The sequence below is a fragment of the Lycorma delicatula genome, chromosome 5, assembly GCF_047948215.1.
Source record: "Lycorma delicatula isolate Av1 chromosome 5, ASM4794821v1, whole genome shotgun sequence".
Taxonomy (NCBI): Eukaryota; Metazoa; Arthropoda; class Insecta; order Hemiptera; family Fulgoridae; genus Lycorma; species Lycorma delicatula.
This window is the reverse complement of record NC_134459.1, coordinates 28,526,715-28,541,955: the sequence shown is the minus strand read 5'-3', so window position 1 is coordinate 28,541,955 and position 15,241 is coordinate 28,526,715. Positions and strand designations below refer to the sequence as shown.

The following is a 15,241-nucleotide window of genomic DNA, read 5'->3' as shown; positions in this document are numbered from 1 at the left end:
ATTTAAAAAGTAACATGGAAAAATAAGATTATAGTAGCAAATATTCCCGTTTTTAAAATGGTACGAAAACATTTTATAACCTACGCATATTAAGAATATGTTTTTCATCCTTAATATTCGTAAAATGTTATTTTATTTATTTTCCATACCTAATGTGTACTTTGTAATCAATTCAACTTATCAAATAAAAATAAGTCAAAGGGCCAATTAAACGAGGATAATATAATAGGTGTGTCCTTGTAGAGATACAGGCTGACAATTCCTGAGATGTCCAATTAATTGAACCCCAACTACCAAATTACACTGATCGTTACAATCTAGTATTCAAATCTACATAAAAGTAACTTACCACCCTAATATCATCCAGTTCCTCTCTGGATATGGGTTCTACCTATATAGGATGAAGAGGAGTAAATAAGACTGTGGGGAACAGCTTACTGCTGATCCTGCAGTATTTTCGTGCCCAAGGTGGAGGGACGAGGACTGATATGATGGTCCAGTAAATGCGGATAATGTGATAGGTATGATGTTAAAAGATAGAGAACTTGGACGAGAATGACAATGGTGACTGCCATAACAAAAGCTAAGGCAGTTGGAAAAAGAAATAGGCAAGCTGGGAGAAGGTAGCGTACCTAAGGCAGAGGAACCGATTCCAGGTAACAGTGGGTAGCCAGCCTTGGAAGGCAGGCGGTGGGACTCTTCGGAGTGGTTGTCGCCGCTTGGGCTATCCTAATTCCGCCATAAAAGTGCCCGGGTGATCGCGTAGGGGCTGTGCGCATACCGTATGGATTAAATCCGTTCCCTACTTGACTAGAAGGGGAGGTTTTTTTAGCGGATGAGTGCTCCGCACTGCCGTCAGAGCGGGCCAAGCGGCGGCTGGTTGTTTTTTTATCCTCCTCCTCTGGAAAAAAGTTTTTTTTTTAACTATTAAACATCCAAAATCTGATTCCTATTAAGTATGAATAGATGTGTTGAACGCATATAATTGAGTTGAACGAGAAAAAGCCCAGCAGCAATTAATTCATTTATATTCCGTCTAACACACTATAAAAACTGTCGTTGTATGAAAATATAATTAATTTTCGAAGCAAAGCTTCGTAACGCAGCCTTTGAGATGGGTAGTCATTGAGAAAAAACGAGCGTCACGAAAATCCGTCACGCTCCAGCAGATTCCCCACTATGCCTACCGCCTGCTATACATACAACTATAACACATTTATTAATATGATATAATGCGATTATTAAACTTCAATGTTGTGTTAACATTTTTCTATGTTATATGTAAATAAATATTTTTTATAATATGTGTATTTCATTGTTAGTTCCCACTTCTTATTAATAAAAAAATGTATCATTTGTGTATATTCCCACCCTTTTCCTGTTTAGTCTCCGGAACCACCGTAAGGTATTATTACTTCAGAGGATGATATGTATGAATTCAAATTAAGTGTAGTCTTTCTCAGGTCGACCATTCTTGAGGTGTGTAGTTAATTGAAACCCAACCACCAAAGATTCTCGATTTAGTACTCAAATCAGTATAAAAGTCAGTTGACTTTTCTAGCATTAGAGCCTTACAACTCTCTCTTCGAAATAAGCTGATCTGCGATAACGAGTTTAACTGACCAATCCGGTCGGCCATCATTTGCATTTATGGGGGATACGTTATTTTATACCATAAATAATTGATATAAAATTGCGTAAGAATCTTCGCTTTCGTAGTTTACCCACATTTCTTTTGTAGCGTGAAATGAATGTCACATCTGATCTGGATCGAATCTAAAACTCGGGTGAAAGATATAGACGTTACCAGTTCATGACAGAGATGAAAAATTAAAAGTAAAACGAAAACTGTTGTTCAAGGTGTTTAAAATTAATCTATGAAAATAATTTTTATGATATATCATTAATATGTTACCTTTTATTCTTGTTATTCAGATTTTTGTAAATTTCATTAATAAATTTTGGTAAACAATTACCATAATGTGTATATCTTATATAAAAGGTTTTGATTCTTTTTTTTAAAGGCGAGTATGACACATAATATTTAAATTTTTATAGATTCATACTTATTTATTCAAACCAATTAAACAACAGTTAGTAGATAAAAAAAATGTAATAATCCTTTTGTAAGTACTTACAATATGATGAACGATATATTTCAACTTCCTCTATCGTAGAAAATTCAAGAAATTAATCATGCCGGAACACCTACGAATAAAAAATACAAAAAAAAAAAATTAAAACAAAATTAAAATAAAATTTTTTTTCACTAATAAATTTGAGTTTTGTCCATTTTTTTTTTATTGTTATTATGGAATTATTATTTATTGTTAAACTTTTTACAATCACAGGTTAATAATTGTTAATAAATCAATATATTTAAATTAAAAAAAAATAATTAAAAAAGAAAATGAAGTCGAATTCGAAATGTGTGCCTTCCCCTTGTAAAATCAAAATATTTCATTAATTAAAATTTGATTTAAATATAATTCTGTATCCAATGAAAATAAGTACCACTTATGATATATTGTTGAAAAGCTCTCGATGAGGACTTATTATTAAAGTTAAAAAATAGTCCAAAAATTCCAACGTTTTTGGATTTTCGGCTTTTTGGATATTTTTGGTCAATCGATTGCAATCAAAAGGGGTGGTGCATAACTAGATGTTACAACAGTCCTAAATCCAAAATTTCAACATCCTACGGCTAATCGTTTTTGAGTTATACGAGGTATATATGTACGTACAGATGTCACGCAGAACTAATCAAAATGGATTCAGGGATGGTCAAAATGGATATTCCCGTTCAAATCTGATAACCGAAATTTTTCGCGATCACAATACTTTCTTTACTTCGTACAAGGAAGTAAAAAACCTTGCACATTATTCCGTGATTTTATTGCCACGCCGGTCAGTCATGCAATAATTTTTACAACAGTTTCATTGCAAAATCGCCGTAAAGTCTTTGGAATTCAACCGTTATTAAGTGTTTGAAATTCAAGTCTTATTATTATTATTTTCATAATAAGCGTTTAAAAATAAGTAACAAAAAAACTTTTACAAATTTAAAAAAAACTTTTGCGGCCCTGTATCAATGGGGCATTTTTTTTATTGATTATAATGATTTATAATTCATAATACTAACGATTTAAGCTTTAAAATTTTCGATAAAATCATTTTTGATTTTCGGGCTCCCGCATTCTGTGGGAATAATTTTAATTAAAAATCCTTTTTATTAAGAAATTATCTTAACAAAAATAAATTAATTAATTTAAAAAAAATAATTATTTAATAACATTGAAAAACAAAATATAACTTTTATGATAATAATGAAAAAAAAGTTGCGTTTTGTTTTCAGTTCGAGGAATATTATAAGGGGCCAAAACTTCTTAAAAAAGAATATTTCAATTTTAGAGATTTTTTAAATTTTCTGGTATTAATCAAATTTAACAAATTTGCATAAGTAAAGTTTTTTCTAAATCTAACACCCCCTCTAATAAAATCTAAAAATACTGTATAAACAAAAACCATTTCTGTGTTAATAATTTTGGAAATTATTAACATTTTTTGATAGTAATATATATAAAATGTATAAAGTATCAAAGGGTTACTGAAAAACAAAAACATACATTTCAATTTTAAGAGATGGGGACTGATTATCTGAAAAAATGTTTGGGGATTATTTATTGCATTTGCATTGAGGACACAGATTTCCTTTAATAAAATCTTCTCTAAGATGCGTCTGAAGAAAATCGAAATTTTTTTTTACGACATCCGCCTAAACACGAACTTTGAAAAAAAAATATGATCAATGCTCCATGTGTAGAAATATTTAAGCCAAAATGACGAAAATCGGTTCCGTTAATACTGACATACAAGACGAAAAGCAGTAGGATACATATACTTTTTAGTCGAGATGAACTAGTTGGGCACTAAAATGTAAAGATAGGGGAAAAAAACGTTTTGATAAGGTCAACGTACTTTCCCCCATAATATAGTTATTCTACCTAAATTCACCGGGAAAGTAAAAAGCTGTTTTTTTTTTCAAATTTTGAAGAATTACGTATTGCGACTGGATTAAGTACCTGATATATTATATTTTTTGTGAGATTATTATTTAATTTCTCAATTAATTATTTTGAGAATTTTTATTAAATATTTCCATTTCTTTCCATCAAAGTACGTAACTATTACTTACAACCGATATTTTCAATCTGACTTTTTTTTAATTTAAAAATATGACAATAAATTTTTGATAAATTTTAATTATGAAATTATATAAGTTTTTAACCAGTTATAATAATTCATTCAAATATATATCAAACAAAGCTATTTAATAATAACAATAATAATGATAACAACTTTATAACAAATAACAATGCAAAATAATAGCACATTAGATAATTATTATTGTTTATTATAAGCAAAGAAATACGATACAAGTAAATACGGTTAGTTCAATTAACTCTGGCTGAGTACCAAGGCCGCCATGATGCAAGGTGTGAAGGAATGCGTTGTTTAGTAGTTGGTCCCTTTAACACGGTCACGCAACTTGTAATAGTCCTTCAACATTCCCGTAAATATTTCTATTAAATCGTTGTTTCATAAAAATTTTCAATTTAACCGTTTAAATAATTTTTTTTTTAAATCCACTCAATTAACTTACTTCTTCAAATATTTAAAAAAAATAAATATATTTCAGGAATAAATATAGAGTTAATCTTAAATAAATAAATGATTTATTATGATCAGTACATAACAAATTTTATGGATTACATCAGGAATGGGTAGAGTTGCTACTTTACAGATAAAAAAACGAAGTCCCTCAGAATTTCCGTGTGTGGACTACGGGAAACCGTGGTCGTTAAACCTTATAATCAGAATAGCTTCACAAAATACAATAACTAACAACTAATGATAACATTAAAAAAAAACCAGACGCCAGTAAAGTTCATATCAAGTATTTAAAATATAGACATATGAAACAATCTTACGGTAAGAGGCGAGCGGAAACTACCCTCAAAATGACATGGTAACGTTCAGCATCGTTCCAGTCGCTAATTTTCACCATTACATTATGTTTTCGAGGGTGCTGAATCTCAATATGAAGTTTATTTTGATCTAAAAATTGGGAAAAAATTGTCAAAATTTTAACAAAAAATGTTTTTTCATAAATCTTTTTGTGTTTAACTCGCTGTATCTGAGCCGGATATTAATATTTCTCGACGAAATTTAAACGATATGATCTTCAATCGATTTTTCAAAAAAGGGGCCGAAGTACATTTTCCAAAGAATTTTCTGGTTGTGTTATAATTTTTTGTAAATTTTAGGTGCATTTTCACGAGTTAGCACATTCAACTGCAAAATCTGCGTGACGTAGTTTTGAATTTTCACTTTTAACCCACACAGTATTAAAATTTAAGACATTAGGAAATTTCCACAGTGTTACAGCTCTTAATATGCCATAGAAAAAAGTAATGGAAATTTAAAGTACACCGTACATAGCGCGGGAGGCGAGCGCTCAAGCTGCCTCTCGCACCAGCTATTTCCGCATGCGTGCCCACTGATTGCAAAAAATATACAGAATACAATTTATCACACAAATTTTCCACTTCCCATGCTTTTTCCTCTTCTTTAATTACATGCTGAATACAATTTTCCAAGCATTTGCACCTACTTTGTTAACATTTCTATCAGTAAATTTTTTACACGTAATTTAATGTTGTGTTACTCCCACTTGTGCGCATATCAGTTCTATCGGGTTAAAATTGCAATGTTACGGAGGAAGATGCAACACGACACAATTTTTTTATTTTATTTTGCTATTTCATCTGTTTGATAATGAGTATATATATATTTTGTTTAATTGATTTTACTATTTTTAACAGTTCTAATTTTAACATGTATTCAGTGTACGTAATTTTACTCATTCGGAAATTTCTGATTTTCGGGTAGAAGCGTTTGAAATTTTTTCAGGCAATGGTAGGATTTTCCATTACTATGATGGATCCTTTAGCAACAATTTCGGAAATTTGTTTAAACCACCACATAAAATTGTCACCATTCATTTCGTAGTGATACTCTTGAGATGATCTGGAATACCCATAAACCACGGCTTAAAAACCCATTTTCATTTACAGGATTAATCGTTTACCTTTTCCAGCCGGAGTTTTCATACCAGTTGATAGACCTTTCATAAAAGCGTCTTTTCGTGAACATGTCCTGCATTAACCCAAGTTTCATCTAGGTAATAAATTGTCTCAACCTCTGAACGAATTCGTTTAATTTCATTTAAATATTCGCCACATCATAAAATAATATTTTTTCGCGTTCAATAATTAAAGAATAATTTTTTCTGGATATGAAAAGCAAATGTGCATTGATTTTAAAACACCATGTACTTATAACGGCAATTCAGAATCGATAATCACTGTATTTAATATTTTGTTAGGAAGCTCGTTACTGAAAGAAAACGAATGACTTTTTTTTTCTGATTTTTAGAAAAATCGTCCAACTTTTCAAACATTTTCACACGCTTTAAAGTCTTTTTAGGGCTATCAGGTTTACCATCAATTTTCTGTTTATTATATTGTTTTATTATTATACTCGAATTATTTAACTCGTATTCGCTAACATGTGTTAGCGAATACTTGCTTTCTAAGTACTTGCTTTCTAAGCAATGTCTCTGACTACAGTTTCAGGATTATCTTGTTTTAAGGTTTTATATAAGTTGCTGATTATCTTTCTTTTCGGAGATATTTAATGAGTTTTCCAGTTTATGTTTCACGATAGAATCACTCATTGTTAAAACAAAATTGACACAAAAGCACAGGGTAAATTAAAATTAATCGTAATAAATTGAACAAATTTTTACAAAAATAAAAACTATATCATATCATACAGAATAACAAGATAACATACTGGAATACTTTTTTCACTGAACTGAGTAATAGTGTGAAGCATTATAAATGATGCTATCGTTATTCAATATCTTTAAAAAATCCAACAAAATTTTTAATTGCTTATCATCGTCATGCCACGGCGCCACAGATAAGTGATAGCTTACAGGACGTTATAATACGCATAAAGCAATTGAATTGCTTTATGCGTAAATTATATGCTAAATTCATATTTATATCTGCGGCATTGTTCCCCGAGACGGACTTTACTGTTATCATTAATTATGGTCATTAACCCGTTGAAAATTGGTAGCGTATGAAAATATGCTATACCTGACCAGGGTACGAACCTGGGACCTCCGCACGAAATGCCGAGACCCTACCTACTGAATAGGAATGTTATTTTCGCGATTATCAATATAAGGACTACTTTTCTTTCCTTTTCCTGTTTAGCCTCCGGTAACTACCGTTTAGATAATTCTTCAGAGGATGAATGAGGATGATATGTATGAATGTAAATGAAGTGTAGTCTTGTACATTCTCAGTTCGACCATTCCTGAGATGTGTGGTTAATTGAAACCCACCACCAAAGAACACCGGTATCCACGATCTAGTATTCAAATCCGTGTAAAAATAACTGGCTTTACTAGGACTTGAAAGCTGGAACTCTCGACTTCCAAATCAGCTGATTTGGGAAGACGCGTTCACCACTAGACCAACCCGGTGGGTTAATATTAGGACTACTAGAGAAGTATAATATAACGGTATTGTACGTGTTTAATGTTAGATGATCACATAAATCCATATCTTTTAATTTTTTTACTTCCTTGTACAAAGTAAAGGAAGTATTGCGATCGCGAAAAATTTCGGATACCAGATTTCAACGGAAATATCCATTTTGGTCATTCCTGAATCTACTCTGACTAGTTTCGGCGTGACGGCTGATACATACGTACGTACGAATGTATCGCATAACTCAAAAATGATTAGCCGTAGCATTTTGGATTTAAGACTGTTGTAACGTCTAGTTGTGCACTTCCCCTTTTGATTGAAATCGACTTCACCAAAAATGTACAAAAAGGCCCAAAATTAAAAAAAATTGGATTTTTAACTTTTTCTTAATTGAAGTTAATAAGCCCTCACTGAGAGCTTTTCGGCGATATATCATATGTGGTAATTATTTTCATTGGTTGTAGGCAAATAAAATTTTAATTAATGAAATATTTTGATCTTTGAAAAAAATCAGAAGTTATTGGTGAAATTAAGTTTTATGTACTTTAAAAAATGTGTATATGTCATTTAATAGGCGTACAACAAAGTCATGTGGTGTCCACATCAGATTTTTCATTTATTGTAAATAGTGCATAGACTTTAAATTTAGAATAGTTTAACCTCAGAAAATAAATTATGAATAAGTATAAGTAGTAATGATAGCAATAACTGATGATAATTATAATAGCCGAAATAATAACTTGATAGAAGAAAAAATAATGAAATTTCATAATAAACTTTTTATATAATAAAAAAATAATTTTAAAATAAAAACTTTTTTTTTGATTATTTACAAAAATAATTTTTTTATAAAATTCGCTGAATTGTGTAATTATTATTTCTGAATTATTTAATGTATGATCATTAAAATGTAAGCATACATTGTAATACGATTTAAATTCCATTGCTGTAACTTAAAATAATATCTCAAATTTAATGCGGTTAAGGGTTGAAGGTGTAATAACACCTACCGCTTAAAATTTACGATTAAATAACAGGAAATGTAGAATTGTAGAGTGCGAACATGTATGCGGTGTTATTTGATGTTTTTTCCCACTGACTTTAATTAATTATTAATAATCCTGCACATCTTCTCTTAAGTTTACACGAGACAAACTAACTTTCCCATTCGTTCTGTACTTAACACAGACTATATTATTAATACTAATCGCTTTTTAATGTATCGTACGTTAAGGTTTAAAAATTCAGAATCTTGCATCTTTAAACTACCGATATAGTTAACATTTCAAACATCTGTAAATCAACAAAGGTAAGAAATTATGGTTAAGCAGATGGTGTCATTTTTAAATATATATATAATTTATAAATTAACGACTTTCCAGAGATATATAATATAAGCGTGTTTGTCAACTTCGTTTTTTTTTTCTTTACTATTATTATTTACTTTTTATTATAGAAGTATGTTCGGCGTTTAAGCGAACGAGAGCTGCGTACGTGTGTCACAAACAATCAATAATTAAAATCGGTCCCATAGGTGTATAAGCCAAACAAAAATTAAAAATAAATTATCATCGTTAATTGGTTTCCCAGGATTCCTTTATTTCAATTGAATTTAAATAAGTTTTAGGCTAGATCTTAGTATTTTTTTCTGAACTATACACTGGCAGATTTATTTTTTTGTTTTAGTCTTATTTATGATTATCATACAATTAAATCATATAAAGTACAAAAGGCACTTTTATTACAGTTGTGGTGATCAGAAAAAAGGTTTAATGAGTAGGGTTAAATATCGCCTGAATTTCATTGGTACTAATATTTTATTAATATACTAGCTCCCAGTCGCAGCTTCGCTCGCGCTATATGGTTACTTGCGTTTCCCGTGGTGGTCAATCTTTTTATTTTATAATTATTAGTCAAGTAACCGGAGGCAGGTGCAGTCAGTCACACATACAGTAACGGTGGCATATCGCGTTTCCCGTTGCTCAGTTGTTTCAGTCGAGCGGGATTGAACTGTGCGTATTCGGTCGTTTTCTAAACGTATTTCTCGTTGTTTCAGTCGAACGGGATTGGGCTGTGTGTATTCGGCCGCTTTCCAATCTTGACTGTCTTTCGTCTTCAGTCTATGCCGCACGAACAGTTTTCATCATAGTGCTTTTTTTGTATTTCTCCCAGCTGTAGAATGTCTTTTAGGCATGGTATGATGTTTTGAAAAAAGATCACAGAATTTAAAAGATTGCAGTTAAATACTTTAGACACTTTAAATTAGTAACACACACATGATAAACAAAAGCAGCTATTTATTTATGTTTTTAAACAGCTGTAAAAAATTTTAAATGAATGAATCGTAAAACTTACATATGCATGTGCGCTAAATCAATTGAAACTTAGGAATAACTGTACGTTAAAACCTCAGCCCTTTTCAAAATTAATCAATTCAAAAAAATGCTAGCTAAAAATTAAATTTTTCTTGAAAATCAAAGTCATTTTGAAAATTAAATAAGTTTTAAGGAAGAAATAAAGTGTTTTAAATTTCGTTGTAAAGTTTCGTTATGTCGGAGGTCCAAAAAAATTAGCCTATGTTCACCGCAGGGCATCAAAGTGTAGGTGTGCAAAATGTTTGACTAATCTGTCTGGTAGATCTCGAGTTAAGTTGGAACAGACAGACAAACAAACACTGATTTTTATATATATATATATATATATAGAAGTGAAGATGTCAACATTCAGTTTAAAGACATTTTTTATACTGGATCCTTTTTAAGCCGTAGAAAATTTACTTCATTTTTTCTTAGAATGATTTGTGATTCATGTTTATATCACCTATAACCTAACATTTATGACACCTATCATGGCAGCATGAACGTGAAATAATAAAAAAAAGACTTAACGTTTGTATTCTACTAGAGCAGGTATATATTTTTTTTTTTTTAACCTCCTGGACCACCGTTAGGTATTTCTTCAGAGGATGAGATGAATGATTTGTAGCGTGTGGAAATGCCGTGCCTGACCGGGATTCGAACCTGGGATCTCAGCATAAATTAAAAATTATAAAGAGAAGGAAAACGTTACTGGAAGATGGGTTTCTTCAATACAGAAACATATCTTCAGTACTCTATTATGTAGATAAAAAAAGTCAAGGTATATAAATTCATTGAATTGAATATATTTAATTGACTAAAAAATATATTTAATTCGACTAAAGATTTCGGTGTATGTTTCCTTTTAATTTTATCGATTTCAATACGGTTTTTTAACATTCATCAAGTTTATTTCTGGTTTATCAAATGATCTGATATTCTCTAAGGAGGGTTTATATCTATTTAAATAACAAAAATGATACGACGTACAGCGTTTGAATTAATTTTATATATGATTAAATTTTAATGGGAGATTTCCAGGTGAATATAGTGACTAGTTATTTCGATAGTACTAGTCATCATTAGAAAGAAATAAAATTTCGTGCATTCGCATACATCAATCTCCACACATACCATCGGTTTTTAATATTTAACTTTTTCTTAATTTCTTTAAAATTTAGGTTATGTGTAGCCTGAATTTTCAAAATTCAAAAAATTCCTAAATTCTTCATATCAAATACTTATGTACAAACATACATTCTTTATTCTAACAAATCTATCAACAAAACAAAGAAATTATTTTTTACCAAAGAAGCTGAAGGAAAAAGCCTGGTTTTTGAGAGCAGAGTCCTCTAGCCCAAACTGCTACAGTGCTTTCATAAATAAAAAATAAAAAACATAAAACAAATTTTTAATGTTTAATTTTGTTTTAACTTTTATATACGGCTCAATGTACATTCGCCTATATCCTAACAATCAACTTCATTTGTTGTATTTATACCACCTATCGTGTGAATTCAAACTTTTAAAAATGTAAGAAAATCAATATTTAAACTATCTAAAGTCGTAAATTATTTAAATATGTAAGGGATAAACCATTATTTCATCAAATTCTGATGATGAATTATGTGTCCGGAGACTCATTAATATAATGCATATTCCACCAAATGTAGCAAGACGGATAAAAATACATGGTTAAAAAATTCTTTAAATTATTAATTAATACGGCCTTTTTTACGGGGTTTTCAGTATCGATTTTAACCTATTTTTCTGTAAAAAAATTTTAATGTTTCAATTGAAAATTGAAATTCATATATGTTTCATTTTAATACATATAATAATAATAATAATGTATTAAATGGTTAGCATGTTTATGATACAATTGTTCAATTTATGTATCGATTTTTCATACCTAACACACACACACATCTATATATATACCCATACATTTTTTAATTTATTGTACAAGCCTTTTTTTTTAAATCCGATTGATGAGTTTTACATAATTTTAGTTTAAAAAATTTAATTTAATTTTAGTATAAAAAAAATAACAGGCGAACAGACAAGCATTTTATCCAAAATAATCGCGTAAAACATCATTAAACACAAAATATACACTATGATAATATAGTGTATATTTTGTATATTTTATATGATAATATAAATTAAGCAAAATAATATTTTGTTAAGAAGTTCTTTAAATTTAAACTACTCAAGAGAGAAAAAAATTAAAAGGAAAACAAGAAAATAAATATCTAATTATTATTATTTTTTTTTTTGAGCATATAAGGGGTTGGTGAGGAGGAAATTCTTGAGCAGATCCATTCCTCTCAGTCTCCCTGTCAAGCTATTTTCGTCATCATAGGTTCTGAAAGTAATCTGGAAGGAAAAGAATTCGCAGAAGGCGCCAGGCCTTGACTTAATTACTAACCAAAATGCTATTTATGCTTCCTTCCAAAGCCATCGTATACATAATACACCTCTTACCTCAACTGTATTAGTTGATTCTAACTACCTATCTGAATGATGTTTTTCACAGATGAAGTATAATAAGGAGTTGTCTGTGTTCTTTGACACTACGTTGTGCGTTCCTCAAGGATCGGTTTTAGGACCTGTTTTGTATTCTATTTTTACAGCGGACCTTTCGACTACGGACTAATTGATTCTTTTGTTAATGACAGTGGCTGGCTATCAAGATGGAAGATTACGTTTAATCAAGCGAAGTCGAGGAGAGGAGGGCGGTATACGGTATGAGAACACAATTGAAGAAAAGTGTATGGTACCTGGGTCTTCATTTTGATCATCGTCTGACGTGGAAGATCCATGAAAGAGAAAAGAACCGAATAATAAGTGTAAGGAAATGTGCTAGTTGCCGAGCAAGAAGTCAAAATTTTCACAATCTAACAAACAATTATTGCATACGACCATCCTGAAACCGATTTGGACCAATGGGATCCAGCTTTGAGGAACAGCAAGCAGCAGCAACGTCGAGATTAAACAGCGATTCCAAAACAAATTACTTAGGATCATCTCAGAGGCGCCTTGGTTTGTAAGAAACAGTGAGATCACGAATAACTGGGTTTACTGTATGTACGAGAAGAAATACAACGATTCGGTAGAAAATATAAACTGGGGCTAAACAATCACGTAAAAAATTTAGATATCAACCTTCTAGACAATAGTGAAGAGGTCACAAGACTAAAACGTCTCCACGTGTTGGACCTGGGTAACTATGTCATTTGAGGTGGAACTGCAATTTATCAACCTATCATATTTATATTTTACTTCATACAATTTTAGTAATTATTCTTACATTATTATAGTTTTATTTACTTTTTTTCCACTTTTTTATGAATTTTTATGGTTATTTTTGTTTTGTGTTGAACTAGGTCAAAACAGTGGTGTGTTGAACTTAGGTCAAAAAACCACTGTTTTTTACCTAAATTTATGAGAACATTTAATGTTCTGTGTAGGAATATTAGTGTATAATTTTTGAGGGGCTTTAATGGAAGCCTCTCTACATGTAATTTAATATGTCATCATATTTACTTATGGTTTTTGTAATTGTGTAACCAATTGTAAATGATATTAATAACAAAAGAATAATTATTTAACGGTATTAATTTAAGATATTTTATATGATTATTATTAATTAATATCAAAAGCATTTATCATAAAAAAGTAAATAAATTTTGGAAATATATACGACAAAAATAATTAATTTTCTAGGAATTAATCAAAAAATTTATTTTGTTATTCTATTTATTTATTCATTCTTATTAATTTGTTTTGTTATGAAAGAGCGCGCATCGACACCGTATGTAAAGATGACAGCCATACTTGACCGGAATTCGAACCCGGGACCTCCAAAAATGCCGAGAAGCTACCTACTCAGCCACTGCGGTAAATTTATTTACTTGCAAATAAATATAAAAAGTAAACGTACAAAAAATTTATTATTAAAAAAAAGTTTAATATTAAAATGAAAGTTTAACACAAAAAAGCACTGAAATACATAAAAATAATGTGAAACGTTGTTTATCAAATATCTGTATCTTAGCACAGTTTTAAATAGTGTCACCCAGTAAAACTCCAATGTATTATATCTTTAAAATTAAAGTATATTTTCTGACATTTTAACTTTAAAATCACAAAGTATTTATATTTAAAAAAATACTTTACTTTATGTTAACAATACTGTATAAACATTTTTAATATTAGTACATCGACGAACTATTTATGAAATACGAAAAAAATATAGTCACTGTACAACAAAAATAAATCGGATTTTTTTTAATGAAAACACCAATCAACGTAAAAATAAAATCAGAATAAAAATTAACTTCATTACATCTACATTTGAGTTGAACGGCTGACGCAGAAAAAAATCTAAATATCGGTAGATTTACACCTAGAATGGATAAGAAAGTTAAATGTGCTATTTATCGAATTTTAAAAGAAAAGTACGGCATTACTTTTAGTAGCATGTTGATTGCCGATGAAATTGAATTTTCTTTACGTTTTAAGATTTGAGAAGAACAAAAATACCATTCATGTCTAAAATATTATGGCGACTCGAAAATCTCAAAAACAACAATCACGTTTAAAGTTTTGTGAATCGAAAATCTACAAAACTACTTAATCAATTTCATTAAAATTTAGGTATGCTGTAGTAGTGAAACTGAAATTGTGCACGGGAAAATTTTTATGAAGATTGGTTGAGTCGTTCTTGAGCTACGTTCAATTTAATATCATCAATAGTTAACATAATCACAATTTAAGGTTATGTCGACGTTGTATTGGTGCCTTTTTCATATGCGTTTATTTAGTGAGTCACAGTGTTAAGCGGATTTAAACTTGATGTTTGTGTGTAGGGTCTACTCGTTATTTTTTAATTATGTTATCAATTTACATTAATAATTTAATTTTTTTTATAAACAAAATATATTTTAATAATAAATTAAAAAAATACACTTCTTTTAGTTTTCTCATTTAATTTATGTTTTGTATATCTCTTGAGCAAATAATTAATAAAATAATTATTTAAAAAATAAAATAACGAAAACTAGATCTTCTTGCGCAGAACTACGCAAGAACTTTAAATTGCCACAACTTTGATTAATAACGAAGAATATTTACAGCATTTTAAAAGAGATTGCGTCATTTAGGTCAACAATTTCAGCCTATGTTGAATGTAGAGTTAAAAATAATAATAATATAAAGGGAAGAAGACAGTAATCTATTGCGACGATTCAT

At 29.9% G+C, this 15,241-nt stretch overlaps 1 protein-coding gene across 12 annotated transcripts in view; it reads right to left on the bottom strand.

Annotated features, from left to right (window-relative positions):
* Mgat2 (alpha-1,6-mannosyl-glycoprotein 2-beta-N-acetylglucosaminyltransferase) overlaps positions 1-15,241 on the bottom strand; it is an 858,981-nt gene that overhangs the window by 297,643 nt on the left and 546,097 nt on the right. For all 12 annotated transcript variants that reach the window (XM_075365853.1, XM_075365856.1, XM_075365854.1 and 9 more), the window contains one exon: positions 2,139-2,208. The gene's annotated coding sequence lies outside the window, so the exon portion shown is untranslated. The remainder of the gene's footprint in view (positions 1-2,138; positions 2,209-15,241) is intronic.